This window comes from Carassius gibelio, chromosome A13 (assembly GCF_023724105.1).
Source record: "Carassius gibelio isolate Cgi1373 ecotype wild population from Czech Republic chromosome A13, carGib1.2-hapl.c, whole genome shotgun sequence".
NCBI classification, from domain to species: domain Eukaryota; kingdom Metazoa; phylum Chordata; class Actinopteri; order Cypriniformes; family Cyprinidae; genus Carassius; species Carassius gibelio.
Genome location: NC_068383.1, coordinates 20527210 through 20539519, shown reverse-complemented (window position 1 = coordinate 20539519; position 12310 = coordinate 20527210). Strand labels below are relative to the sequence as shown.

The 12310-nt window shown below is 39.7% G+C and overlaps 1 protein-coding gene across 1 annotated transcript in view; it reads right to left on the bottom strand.

Annotated features, from left to right (window-relative positions):
* Positions 1-12310, bottom strand: part of LOC128026464 (tumor-associated calcium signal transducer 2-like) — a 39965-nt gene that overhangs the window by 17545 nt on the left and 10110 nt on the right. The window lies entirely within an intron of this gene.

Below are 12310 nucleotides of genomic sequence, written 5' to 3'. Positions count from 1 at the left end.
CATGTCCATCCCTTTTGGGGCTCATGAATTGAGATTTAGAACAATGTAATCACAATCCCTCTGTTTTTGTTATGGGAAAACTGGTTCAACTTGATACATGTAACTCTATAGATGTAAAGATATACACGCATATAAGTAAAAGTACTAATTACACTAAGAAGAACTTCCTATTTAGTGAGTCATAATCATAGAAAAGACCATAGATCATTGAAAAGTCACAAATAGAGCTTTGCTGCAAAATAATTAAATTGAACAAAAACAGGTTTTGCATTTCCTGAGGAAAGAGCTTTGGATCCAGTTAAATGTGAGCAAAACAATGACTCATTGGTAACTGCCACCGTCTCAAAGGCATATAGAGTCTTAACCTAACAGTGAATAAAGTGAAACATTTTTTTCTTCATATTTGTTTACCTTCTCTTGCAGGAGTCTTCTGCTGTATCTGCTATGCCTGTGTACTGGGTTCAGGTACACAACTGCAGGTCAGTAACATGATCAAGAGCAGAGTGCTCTATAAATGATCAACTCACAGTACAGAATACAGTCATTTTTTTTGCCAGATTTACCCAACTCTTACCCATTCTGTCTACACAGCTGCGGATCTCAGTGACTGTGCAGCTGCAGGGACTATATGCCACACCAATGCAGACTGCTTCAAAACACGTGATGATAAGTTTCTGTGCATGTGCCGAATGGGGTACAGGGGCACTGGAGTACAATGCCAGGACATTGATGAGTGTACAACTGGTCTACACAGCTGTCATGTAAAAGCAGTCTGCAGTAACACTCTGGGCAGTTATACCTGTTTATGTCAAAATGGTTATTCTGGTGATGGTTTCCAATGCCAAGATATCAATGAGTGTCAAACTAATAATGGTGGCTGCCATGTTAATGCACTTTGCACCAACAGAGATGGAGGAAGAGACTGCAGTTGCAGGTCTGGTTTCACTGGAAATGGATTTCAGTGCACTGATGATGATGAGTGCGCAAGACCAGGAATCTGCCACTGGCATGCCACGTGCACCAACAACCCAGGCTCCTATGTGTGCACATGCAGTGCAGGCTACAAAGGCAATGGAAATTATCTCTGCCTTGACGTTGATGAGTGTTCAGAGACTCCTGGTGTGTGCTCCGCTTTCTTTGGGTATAAAGGTTGCAGGAACCTGCCAGGATCTTACACCTGCCTCTGCAACAGTGGTTACCAAAGCAACGGACAGACATGTGTGGACATCAATGAATGTGAAATAAACACCTGCAGCTCATTTGCTGAATGCACAAACTTACCAGGTTCTTATCGTTGTACCTGTCCTGAGGGATTTGTTGGAAATGGCTTGGCGTGCGTAGACATTAATGAGTGTGACAGAAGGAACAGTTGTGACCCCAACGCAATATGTACCAATTTGCTAGGAAGCTACGAATGCTCTTGCCGTGCTGGGTTCCAGGGCACGGGTACAAGGTGTACTGACATTGACGAATGTACCACCAATAACATTTGTCCAGCCAATGCTGCATGTGTCAACACTCCAGGCTCATTCTTCTGTGACTGTGGTCCAGGCTACAGCTTTAATCAAACCCAGTGTGTGGATGTGGATGAATGTGCCACAAGACATTGCAGTGCTTATGCCTCTTGTGAAAACTTACCTGGTTCATTCATCTGCGCATGTCTAACTGGTTTCGAAGGTGATGGGTTAGTATGCGAGGATGTAGATGAGTGTGCCAAAGAAAGGCGTTGCCATGTTAATGCACTCTGTATTAATGTACCAGGAAAATACAACTGCAGCTGTATGGTGGGATACACAGGCGATGGTGTGTTGCAGTGCACAGATGTGAATGAATGTCTTCTTGATAACGGTGGCTGTAGAAACAGAGCAACATGTGTCAATAGTAGGGGGTCTTTCTCATGCAACTGCCCCTCAGGCTTTCAGCTAGTCAATCGTACCACCTGCCAGGACATAGATGAATGCCAGCTACCTGAAAAGGCATGTGGCATCAATGAGCAGTGCTCAAACATGGAAGGGTCATATTCATGCCAGTGTAAAGCAGGCTTCAGTCGAATCACTGATAATTTAGACTGCTCTGATATTAATGAATGTGAACAGCAGAAACCTTGTCATCAGAATGCCACATGCAAGAATTTAGAAGGTTCCTTCTCATGTACCTGCAATCCCGGCTTCTCAGGAAATGGCATAACATGTGAGGATATAAATGAATGTGCAATTAAGGAGACGTGCCATCTACATGCCAACTGCTACAATTATCCTGGTGATTTCTTGTGCATTTGCCACCAGGGCTTTACAGGAGATGGTTCCACCTGTACAGATGTGGATGAATGTGTCCTTTCAAATAATACTTGCCCAGACATCTCTGTGTGTGTCAATTCCCCTGGAGCATATGTCTGTTCTTGTTTGAATGGCACAGTAGCATACAACAACACTTGTGTCCTCCCCAGTCGTGAATGTGATCCTGCCTGCCATCCACATGGACTGTGTCATCCTTCAACTTCAGAGTATCAGTGTGTGTGTGATGTGGGATTCGAAGGTGATGGACTCACTTGCTCAGATATCAATGAATGTGAAGAGAATGTGTGCCCAAAGAAAGAGACGCAATGTGTCAATAAACCAGGATCCTTTGATTGCATTTGCAAAGTGGGTTACACTCTTAATGGAACGGAATGCATAGGTACGTGCAGTTCACATGCATTAATAAAAAAAATAAAAAATAATAATTTATATTTGCATAAGCCAATTTCCTGGGTTCAGTTAGCCAGGCAATGGCATAATTCTTTCAATCTTTTTTCTCACATTACTCTTTTTCCAAACTTTCAGATCTGGATGAATGTGAATCTGGAGCCAATAACTGCAGCAAGTTTGCACAGTGTGTCAACACAATTGGCAGTCATCTGTGTTCCTGTCTCAACGGCTACACTGGTGATGGAAAAAACTGCTCTGGTAAGCCTTTCTTCCATTCCAAAATTCATATTTACACCTCTTTGCTTGCTTGAGGACTCTCTTCTCAGTCTTTTAGGGATTTTTTTTTTACCTGACCCTGTCCCATTTTGGATGACTTATAGACATTAATGAGTGCCAATCCCAACACGGAGGATGCCACCCAGCTGCCAGCTGCATTAACTCCCCTGGCTCCTACAAGTGTACCTGTCCCTTTGGCATGACCGGATCTGGGTTTGATTGCCAAGATGTGGACGAGTGTACTGAAAACTCAACTTTGCCTCATAACTGCAGCCTTCTTGCCATGTGCAACAACACAGAGGGGTCCTACATTTGCAAGTGCATGGAGGGATACCAAGGAAATGGGTTTACTTGTGAGGATGTGGATGAGTGTTTGCCACCCTCAATTTGTGGGAACAACATGACCTGCCAAAACTTTCCGGGAACATATACATGCACATGCACCCTTGGTGTAGTCTATGAATTGGGTACCTGTGTGAATGAGAAGGACTGTAAGAATGTAACCAATGCATGCAACACCCATGCCGAGTGCAAAAACATCCGTGGGTCAAACTATTGCTCCTGCATTAAAGGTTTTTTTGGGAATGGTAGAGAATGTCAGGATATAGATGAATGTACACAAACAGGAGCTTGCCCAGAGTTGTCCCACTGTTTCAATACAGCAGGGTCTTTTCATTGTGACTGCTGGGACGGTTACCAGTACCACGGGGCAAGCTGTGTAGACATAAATGAGTGCAGTGTAGGAAACTTTACTTGCCCAGACAACAGCACCTGCCACAATACTAAGGGAGGGTATAATTGTTCATGTAACAATGGTTTCCTTTACACTAACAACTCTCTGTGTTTGGATGTTGATGAATGTGCCACAGGGAAAGCACAGTGCCCAAATGCCTCCAACTGCCAAAACACAGCGGGATGGTATTTCTGTGAATGCTGGGATGGGTATACAGGCAATCAGACTGTCTGTGAGGATGTTGATGAATGCCTGAACAATTCTACATGTTCAGACCACAGTGTCTGTGTCAACACTGAAGGTTCATTCCTGTGCCTTTGTGATCATGGATTCTCCTCTAATGGTACCAGTAGTACCCAATGTGAGGATATAGATGAGTGCTCAAACCCAGAGTTTGGCACACTCTGCACTAATGGAACTTGCATTAACACAATTGGCTCATTTTACTGTGCTTGTGATATGGGATTTGGAAGCAATGGCAATAGGTGTCTTGACATAGATGAGTGTTCAGGATCAAAGAATGAATCCATATGTCAACCTCAATCTACATGTATCAATTTCCCTGGGTCTTATAAATGTAACTGCAACTTGGGTTACTTTCTAAACAGAACAGAGTGTCAAGACATTGATGAATGCCTAGCAGCTGACCCTCCCTGCACTGCCAATGCTGTTTGTGTAAACACAGCAGGTTCTTTCCAGTGTCCATGTGCATCTGGTTTTGAGGCTCAGGGTCCAAAGTGTACAGATATAAACGAATGCCTTTTGAACAGGATGTGTCGTCCCGATCAGGTATGCATCAATAAACCTGGATCATACCAGTGCTCTTGTCCACCAGGACATCGTGAGGAAAATGGTACATGCATCGACAATAATGAATGTGCAAATAACTCTACGTGCCACTCCTTGGCAAGATGCTGGAACACAGTGGGGTCTTTTACTTGCCAGTGTCGCTTAGGTTACACTGGAAATGGGACATACTGTAAAGACATTGATGAGTGCTCCCAATCATCCTTACGTTGCCACAAGTCAAGCCAATGCATCAACACCCCTGGATCTTATGTATGTGTATGTGCACCAGGTCTTATTTCACTAGGGTCTCTTTGTGTGGACCTGGATGAATGTCAGTCCAATAGGGGTGGATGCCATCCTGCTGCCACATGCTACAACTCTGTAGGTGGTTTTCAGTGCCAGTGTGGCAATGGATGGGATGCCTCAACCAGAAATGGGCGTGGAATGGATGGATGCATAGACCGAAATGAGTGTCTCTCACCTTCCATGTGTTATAGCAACAGAACATGCACCAATTTAATAGGATCTTACAGCTGTGCCTGCTCTACCGGAGATAACCTCTGCCCACAGCTGCCGCCAATGGGTGGGGTATTATATTACCATCATGAACACAACATTTCTATATAAAATAAGCCCTCTATATTCAATGTATTCTCATTCTTTCTCTGTCTTGTTGTGTCTCTCTCTGACGTTTGCTATTTTGGTGCTAAAAAAACTTTGGTGCAAGTAAATGATGCACACTCTCATGACTAGAGATTCCAGTCATACCTTAAACTTGATCAACTTAAATTTACCTTAAACTTATTTTCCAGACAGAGATTTCCAACATGTTATGTTGTGTACTGGTCAACCTAATCAAGCATGGGAAATGCCCATGATAACCAGCCAAACCTTGACCCCATGGGGTACATCTGTTTTTATATATTTTCACAGAAAGTGACCTGTATCCATTTGGAGAGGAAGTAGGTGATGCTGGGTTGCCAAAGACAGAGGCAGATGGAAATTCTCCATACATCACTCCTCCTGCAGGCTTTCCATTCATGGACAAAATATATGAGCGACTATTTGTAAGCATGCACAATTAACTGTTCACGTTTTAATAGCAATTTAATGGTGAGCAGCATAATATATCCGAAATATCCTAAATTATATACCGTAAACCACTTTTTTTTAGGAAACTCTGTGGCTACTTACATTTAGGCTTACTTCTGTTTATATTTTAAAGTTTTTTTTTTTGACAAATTAACCTTTTCAGTTTTCAGATAATGGCTTGGTGCAGTTCCAGTCAGTCAGTGAGAATGAGAGACTGTTGCTCCCTGCTCCATTCCCAGGGGGTTTCGATGGTAAAGAGGGCCAGCCGATGCTGGCTGTGTTCTGGGACGATGCTGACCTCACCCTTGGTAATGGAAAACTGCTATACCAGGTTAGCAATGCTAATAAATAATGCAACGTTTTGTGGCCTTGCTTCTACTATGATTTTTTAAATTTGTTTTATTATTATTATTATTGTATTGTATTAATAATAAAAAAAATATTATTTTGGAAGTTCTATGATTTGTTGACCTGGTTATATAGGTACTATGCCAGTAATATAATTACTGTTTTTAAACAGATTTCACAAACATTTAACCTGTCTGCCATTACTCCACCACAAAAATTACATTTTGTCATTCACTTACCCCATGTCGTTCCAAACCCATAAATCCTTCGTTCGTCTATAGATGTTTTGGATGAAAACCGGTAGGCTTGAGACTGTCCCATAAACTGTCAAATAAATAACTCAATGCTCTTCATACTTAAATTGTGTTCTGTAACCGAACAATGCTTTTACGATTTTGGAACGATCTGCGGGTAAGTGAATAATGACAAAATGTTCATTTTGGGATGGAGTATCCCTTTAAGTAAAACTTTCCTTTTTTGTAGTATAACTAAATAATTTTGTGGTAAATACCTTGAAGGAAACTTTTAATATTCTCCATTTCTGTCCAACAGGAATACAGTCTCCTTAATATTTCTGATATCTATGCTGAGGCAATATTTCAGAGAACAGCAAACGATGTTAGCAAATTTGAGACTCAAAGAGGCAAACCCCCCTTTTCCCCCTCCTGGATATTAAAAATCACATGGGATCATGTTTTGCCCGTGTCCTATCAAAAGATCAACTTCTCTGAGGTGAGTGTTAGATGAATGAATGGAACCAGAGCAACAGTAGTTAAGAATGATGAATACTGCAAGCATCACTATTAATATTAATAATATTGTTCATAATAAGAGTTAGTAATTTGAACAAACTAATCCTAAGTATAAAACTTTAGCATGTAACTCATCCTCCACCATGTGTACTGCAGGCTTTGGTTGATGGTGTGCTATTACTTCATGTTCCATTATATTTCTGTTTATTTTCTATTAGACTTATTATTTTTGCCTGGAAGATGATACAATTGGCCATACCATATCTAGGAGTTGTTATATGGGGATAAGGGGACAGACTCTTATGACTTGGGTCTCATCTTACACAATATGAAAGATACATCCTTTCTCTTACTAGATATTTATGGCCTTGGTGTAGTGTTGCTGTCCACACCCAAACCCCCACCCTGTCCTTGTTTGTATTGTTAGAAAAATCTTGGGAAGTGTTTTTGAAATGACTGGGAGGCCGTTCATGCAGGACACAATCTTGTTTTCAAAAACAGCTACAAGGAATGGAATGGAACAAACCATGGTAGTCTTGAGACTAAAATACTGGTAGCACTTTATTTTACAGTCCTGTTCCTCATGTACATACTATGTACTTATTATTGTTATTTCAATAACTATGTAATAACTAGGTACTAACCCTAAACCTACCCCTACCCCATGTAGTTACCTTGTATTACCAGAACTTTCTTAGATAAATACCCTGTAAGTACACTATAAGTACATGTAAATACACGTACTGTAAAATAAAGTGCAACCAAAATACTTTTATCCTGGCAAGTAGGTCCTGTTTTGAAGGCCTTTTAAATGCTTTTCTAAGCAATAATTATCCTAATGTCCTCCACAGACAAACACCTTTCAGTGCATTCTGACCACAGATGGACTACGTTCATTTGCTCTGCTCCGCTACAGTGACATGAACTGGGGTCCAGGACAGAGGACTAATCATAACGCTCTTATAGGCTACACTGATGGTAAGAGCAACTTTCACAATGAGGTTCCAAAGCCACCGGACAACCTTTTCAAGCCAGGAGGGCGTTATCGTCCCCAGACGGTCATGGGTAACACAGGAAAACTGGGGCAGCTGGTGTATGACTTAACCGGCTCCCCTGAAGCAAGCTCAGACCCTCAGAGGCAATGCCAGGTATGGGCCTTCAATGAGCCCGATCCTAAAGAATGGGCATTAGGACTGGCACCTTGTCCCTGCACACGTGTTCAAGCACAGGAGGACCTGGCTTTTAGCCTTGAGAATCCACCTTCAGAACAGATGGCACAAGTGAGGGATCTGAGAGCTCTTAGGTGGGGTGGCAGCAGGGGCCGTGCCTATCAGTCTATCCTGTTTAACAAACAGAGGGCAGGAAAGAGATGTGTTTATGATCCAGAGGGCCCCCTACTGGCTGGATACAGTGAACGGTTCTTCACTGAGGACAAGATGCAACTACATATAGGTAAAGCCATTCCAAATGTAATTTATTCTTATGAAGTTTGCAGAAGCATTGTAAGTTGAACCTATTACCACGTGTCACCTGATCTTTTATTTCATGCTGTCTTTATTACTAGACAAGGATCTTTTACCCTTCCAGTGGTGCTGTGTTCAGTCCCCTCTGTGTGACATGTACTTGGCAAAAAGACCACTAGATCGATGCCAAGGTTACAGTTGGAATAGCTCTGACAGCAGTATACCTGGGAACAGGGGAGCACCAGGCATTGGTAAGAGATCTAGGTCTCACCAACTCCCTTATTTACTGTATGACTACCAGCAGTGTAAATATTTGCTTTGAAAACAATTTGATTTCATTCGGATTCCTAACTCAAGTAAAGCATCAAGAAATCTGAAATTCGTTCACAATTTGGTGAATTATTATGGGGCGATTTAAAGCTATTTTCAAATAGTGGAGCACAACTCTGGAACTAGATTGTGGATCCAAGTCTGGCGGATTTAAACATCTGAACGTATGTGAAGAATTGTACATTCTTGTGTGGCCAGTAAATGATAAATGAGTGATATTAATATGTTATACTACTGTAATAAATAAATAAAACAAATATTTTTTGGAGTACATTTTACAAAAAGTACTATTTCAGTCTTTCTACTTCAAAATTCACATTCAGTATGTATTTACCATTTCTTCATAAGTATGAGTGAAATTTACTAGCAATTTCTGAGTGAAAATTTTAAGTGAATTCTACACCAAATGTTTTTCAGTGTATGAAGTCTACATAAAATTCAATAAAACCTTAAAAACTAAAATGCTACAGGCATCACAAAATTAAATGTACAGTATGAAATATGGATGTTAAATTCTTAGCTTTGGTAAAGATTTCATTTATTATGAAATTATTAAGGTTTTTAAGATTAACTTAGTTAACAGTAAAGGTCATCTAAATGCAAATAAAGGGCAAATGAGTGTGCATAACTGATATGGTTCCTATATACTGTGTATCATTATCATGCATTATGTAATCTATGCATTGCATTTTCTTTATCAGATGTGATCATTTTTACAGCCCTAATCATAACCGCTTGAATTAATATAAAATAAATAATCTGAAGCTCATATTGACAACAATAATCTTTAAAGAGTCTCTGTTGCACTTTCTGCATTCATCCAGGCATGGCATATGGCAGTCTCCACTTTATTACCTTTGACGGGAGTGAGTATACCTACAAAGGCTTGGGGGACTACGTTATAGTCCGTCTCTCCTCCAGCACGGGATCAAACATCTTCACCCTGCAGGGACAAACAGCAGTTCTAGTGGTCAACAAGCAGCCCAAACTGGTGCCTGCTCTGGTACGATTAGCCGCCTACTATCAGGGAGCTGGAAAGGTGAGTCTGACATCTCAGATAAAATACTATGTAGATCTATGTGCATAAATGAGTGTTTCTACAATGTAAAGGTTGATAAATGGTTTCTCGAAAGGTGGAGTGGCAATGTGCCGAATCTGGTGATGGACTTAAGGTCTTGGTTAATGATGAGGTCGTTCCTGTGGCTGTTGGTAAGAAGATTTTCAAGGTTTAACATGCTCAAGCAAAGAAATAATGATGTTGTCCTCCTATTTACAACACTAGTCTAAGGAAACCTTCTCCTTTATTATTACTGTTTCACATATTTTAGAATAATTATTCATCATACTAATAAAATAACACATACTATAAGCATCCTGTTGTTTTATTTTTATTTTTTATTGAAAATGTTCCATGCTCTTGTTCAGTGCTTTTTCTCTTTTTCTCGATCCAATACAACTCATCCATTTAAGTCGTAGTTTTGTAAAGAATTTCATATGTACAAACCGCCTTTGAATGGTTGTATATAAAACCTTGCTGAAAAAATACATTATAAACAGACTTAAAAGACTAAACGCAATGTTTTGAAAGGCATTACATCTTGACTGTGTCTGATTATTAGTAATTTGTGACCATTAAGAACTGTGTTGTACAGTATGTATATATTAATGTTTGTAGAATGAATTTGATCACGACTACATTTGCCATGTTGCCATAGTCGGGGGAACCTACCAGCTTCCCTGTGGCCTCATGGGATAGTATCGATTTAGTCTCATTCAAAGATGTGCACTTCAGAATATCGTGTTAAAAACTACATCATCTGTGCAAATCAGCAACTTTTTTATGAATACTGTAATTTCAGACATACTGTATTGCTCCTTTCACATGCTGTTTTTTTTGCCTACTGTATAGTACCCATTTGTTTGCAATATAATTATTATAAAATAATAATTGCAAACATGATATTTACTTTACATTATATTATTTGTATTATTACATACCAGGGTGGTATTTTCTCAATTTCCTCTGATGTAACCGCGCGGCCTTTGCTGTTTTGACAGGAGTGGTGCACGTAAATGAGCAGGGTTTTGCGGTGCGCTGTAGCTCTGTGAGCCGCTGCGCAGTGGTGTACGGCGAGGGCCTGAACGTGATCGTGTGGAGAGGTAATGCTGGGAGGCTGAGCGCTCTGGTGGAGGTCCCGCAGAGGTTCTACAACCGTACACTGGGTTTACTGGGACACTGGAGCTCCAACAGGACAGACGACTTCCTGCTTTCCAATGGCCGTATGGTGGCTTCTCTAAATAACAACGTCCCCTCTGAACAGAGTCTGCTTCCCTTTGGACAGTCATGTGCGTGCACTCTTCAGCTGGGTTCAGTAGGCTATTAGTGAGAAAATGATAAATGTTGTAGAAACTACTGTAACTTTTTATTTTAAGGTCCAGTTCTCACAATTAAACAGTTGCTTTGTAGCTTGCATATTACTAGTATGTTGGCTGTTTATTAGTACTTAAAAAAGCACATATCAATGCTTTATTCTGCATAAACATATTCTACATTCCTTAATCCAACTCTATACCTAAACTTAACAACTACCTTATTACTATTAATAATCAGCAATTTTGGATTTTGTTCAGGGAAAACTGTTTTTAATAGTTACTTGTAAATGTGTGTTACCTATTCAAAAGTGTTACCGAAACTGCAACTCGATAAAAATGTAAGAATAATAGGCTACCCTTGTAAAAAAGAAGTGTGCTTAATTGTACTAAAATGTGTACTTATAGTGTACTATATTTCTTTTCTTTAAAAAAAAAAAAAACTGCACTTGCAGATAATATGATATAAACAAAATGAAAGGCCACTTGTGAATAAAAGGTGTACTTGAAGACAGACACTTTCATAACTGCGTTTCTTAACACACTTAAGTATACTTTTAAAAATCGCACTGTCAATGTCAAATTAAACGTTTTACTTTCAAGAGCAACTTAAATTATTATGATTTAACAATCTTTTGTCACACTTTAAAGCACACTTATTTTGATGTGCTGATTAACATCCTAAAGCACATGTAAAGCTCTTAATGATGATTAATTATGACTTAATTTTAGCTGTGGTGTTATTTGATACTGCATTTAAAGTTAAAACATTTCAAATGTACTAAGCTGCAACCTTTTCATTTCAAGTGTATTTGAATACAGGAATCACATTTGATATTTCAGTTTACAATAAATGTTTGCCAGTACATTCAGCAGTACATATTAACCATATTTCAAAGACAAGTGATTGTAGAAGTATAGATTGTAGAAGATCAAAGAAGCAAATATGAAATTAAATAGAAATATGTATCTAAGCCCTACTTATAGGTCAAAAAATACACTTTTAAGTTCAACTAATTCCCTTTAATATAAATTTAAACTAAAGTACATTTTCATTTAATTCTAAATTACATTTAATTTAAAAGTTTCCTTATGTGTACTTTTTCACAAGGGTATGTATTTACCATTATTATGAACTGGCATCCTTTGATCAAATAGTCTGAAAGAAATATGTACAGGATACTTGTAAGAATCAAATTTCCTACTGGATAAATAATTAATAATAATTAATTGAACTGTTTCTAAATTATGTGGGGTGCGGGGGGGCTTTATTCCTTTAAGATTTCTTCACTGGTCACTGTATTTATCGTTTCTTCTGTGTCTGATTGTTGTGCACAGGGGCTGTTCCTGTTCCTGAGAGTCTTCTGCTGTCCGGACCTCCTAGTGCTCCGTTCAGTCCTGTCATGACAGAGCAGCTGATGTCCTCAGTGAGCCCAGACGAGCTGGCCAGACACAATCAGACCTGCCAGG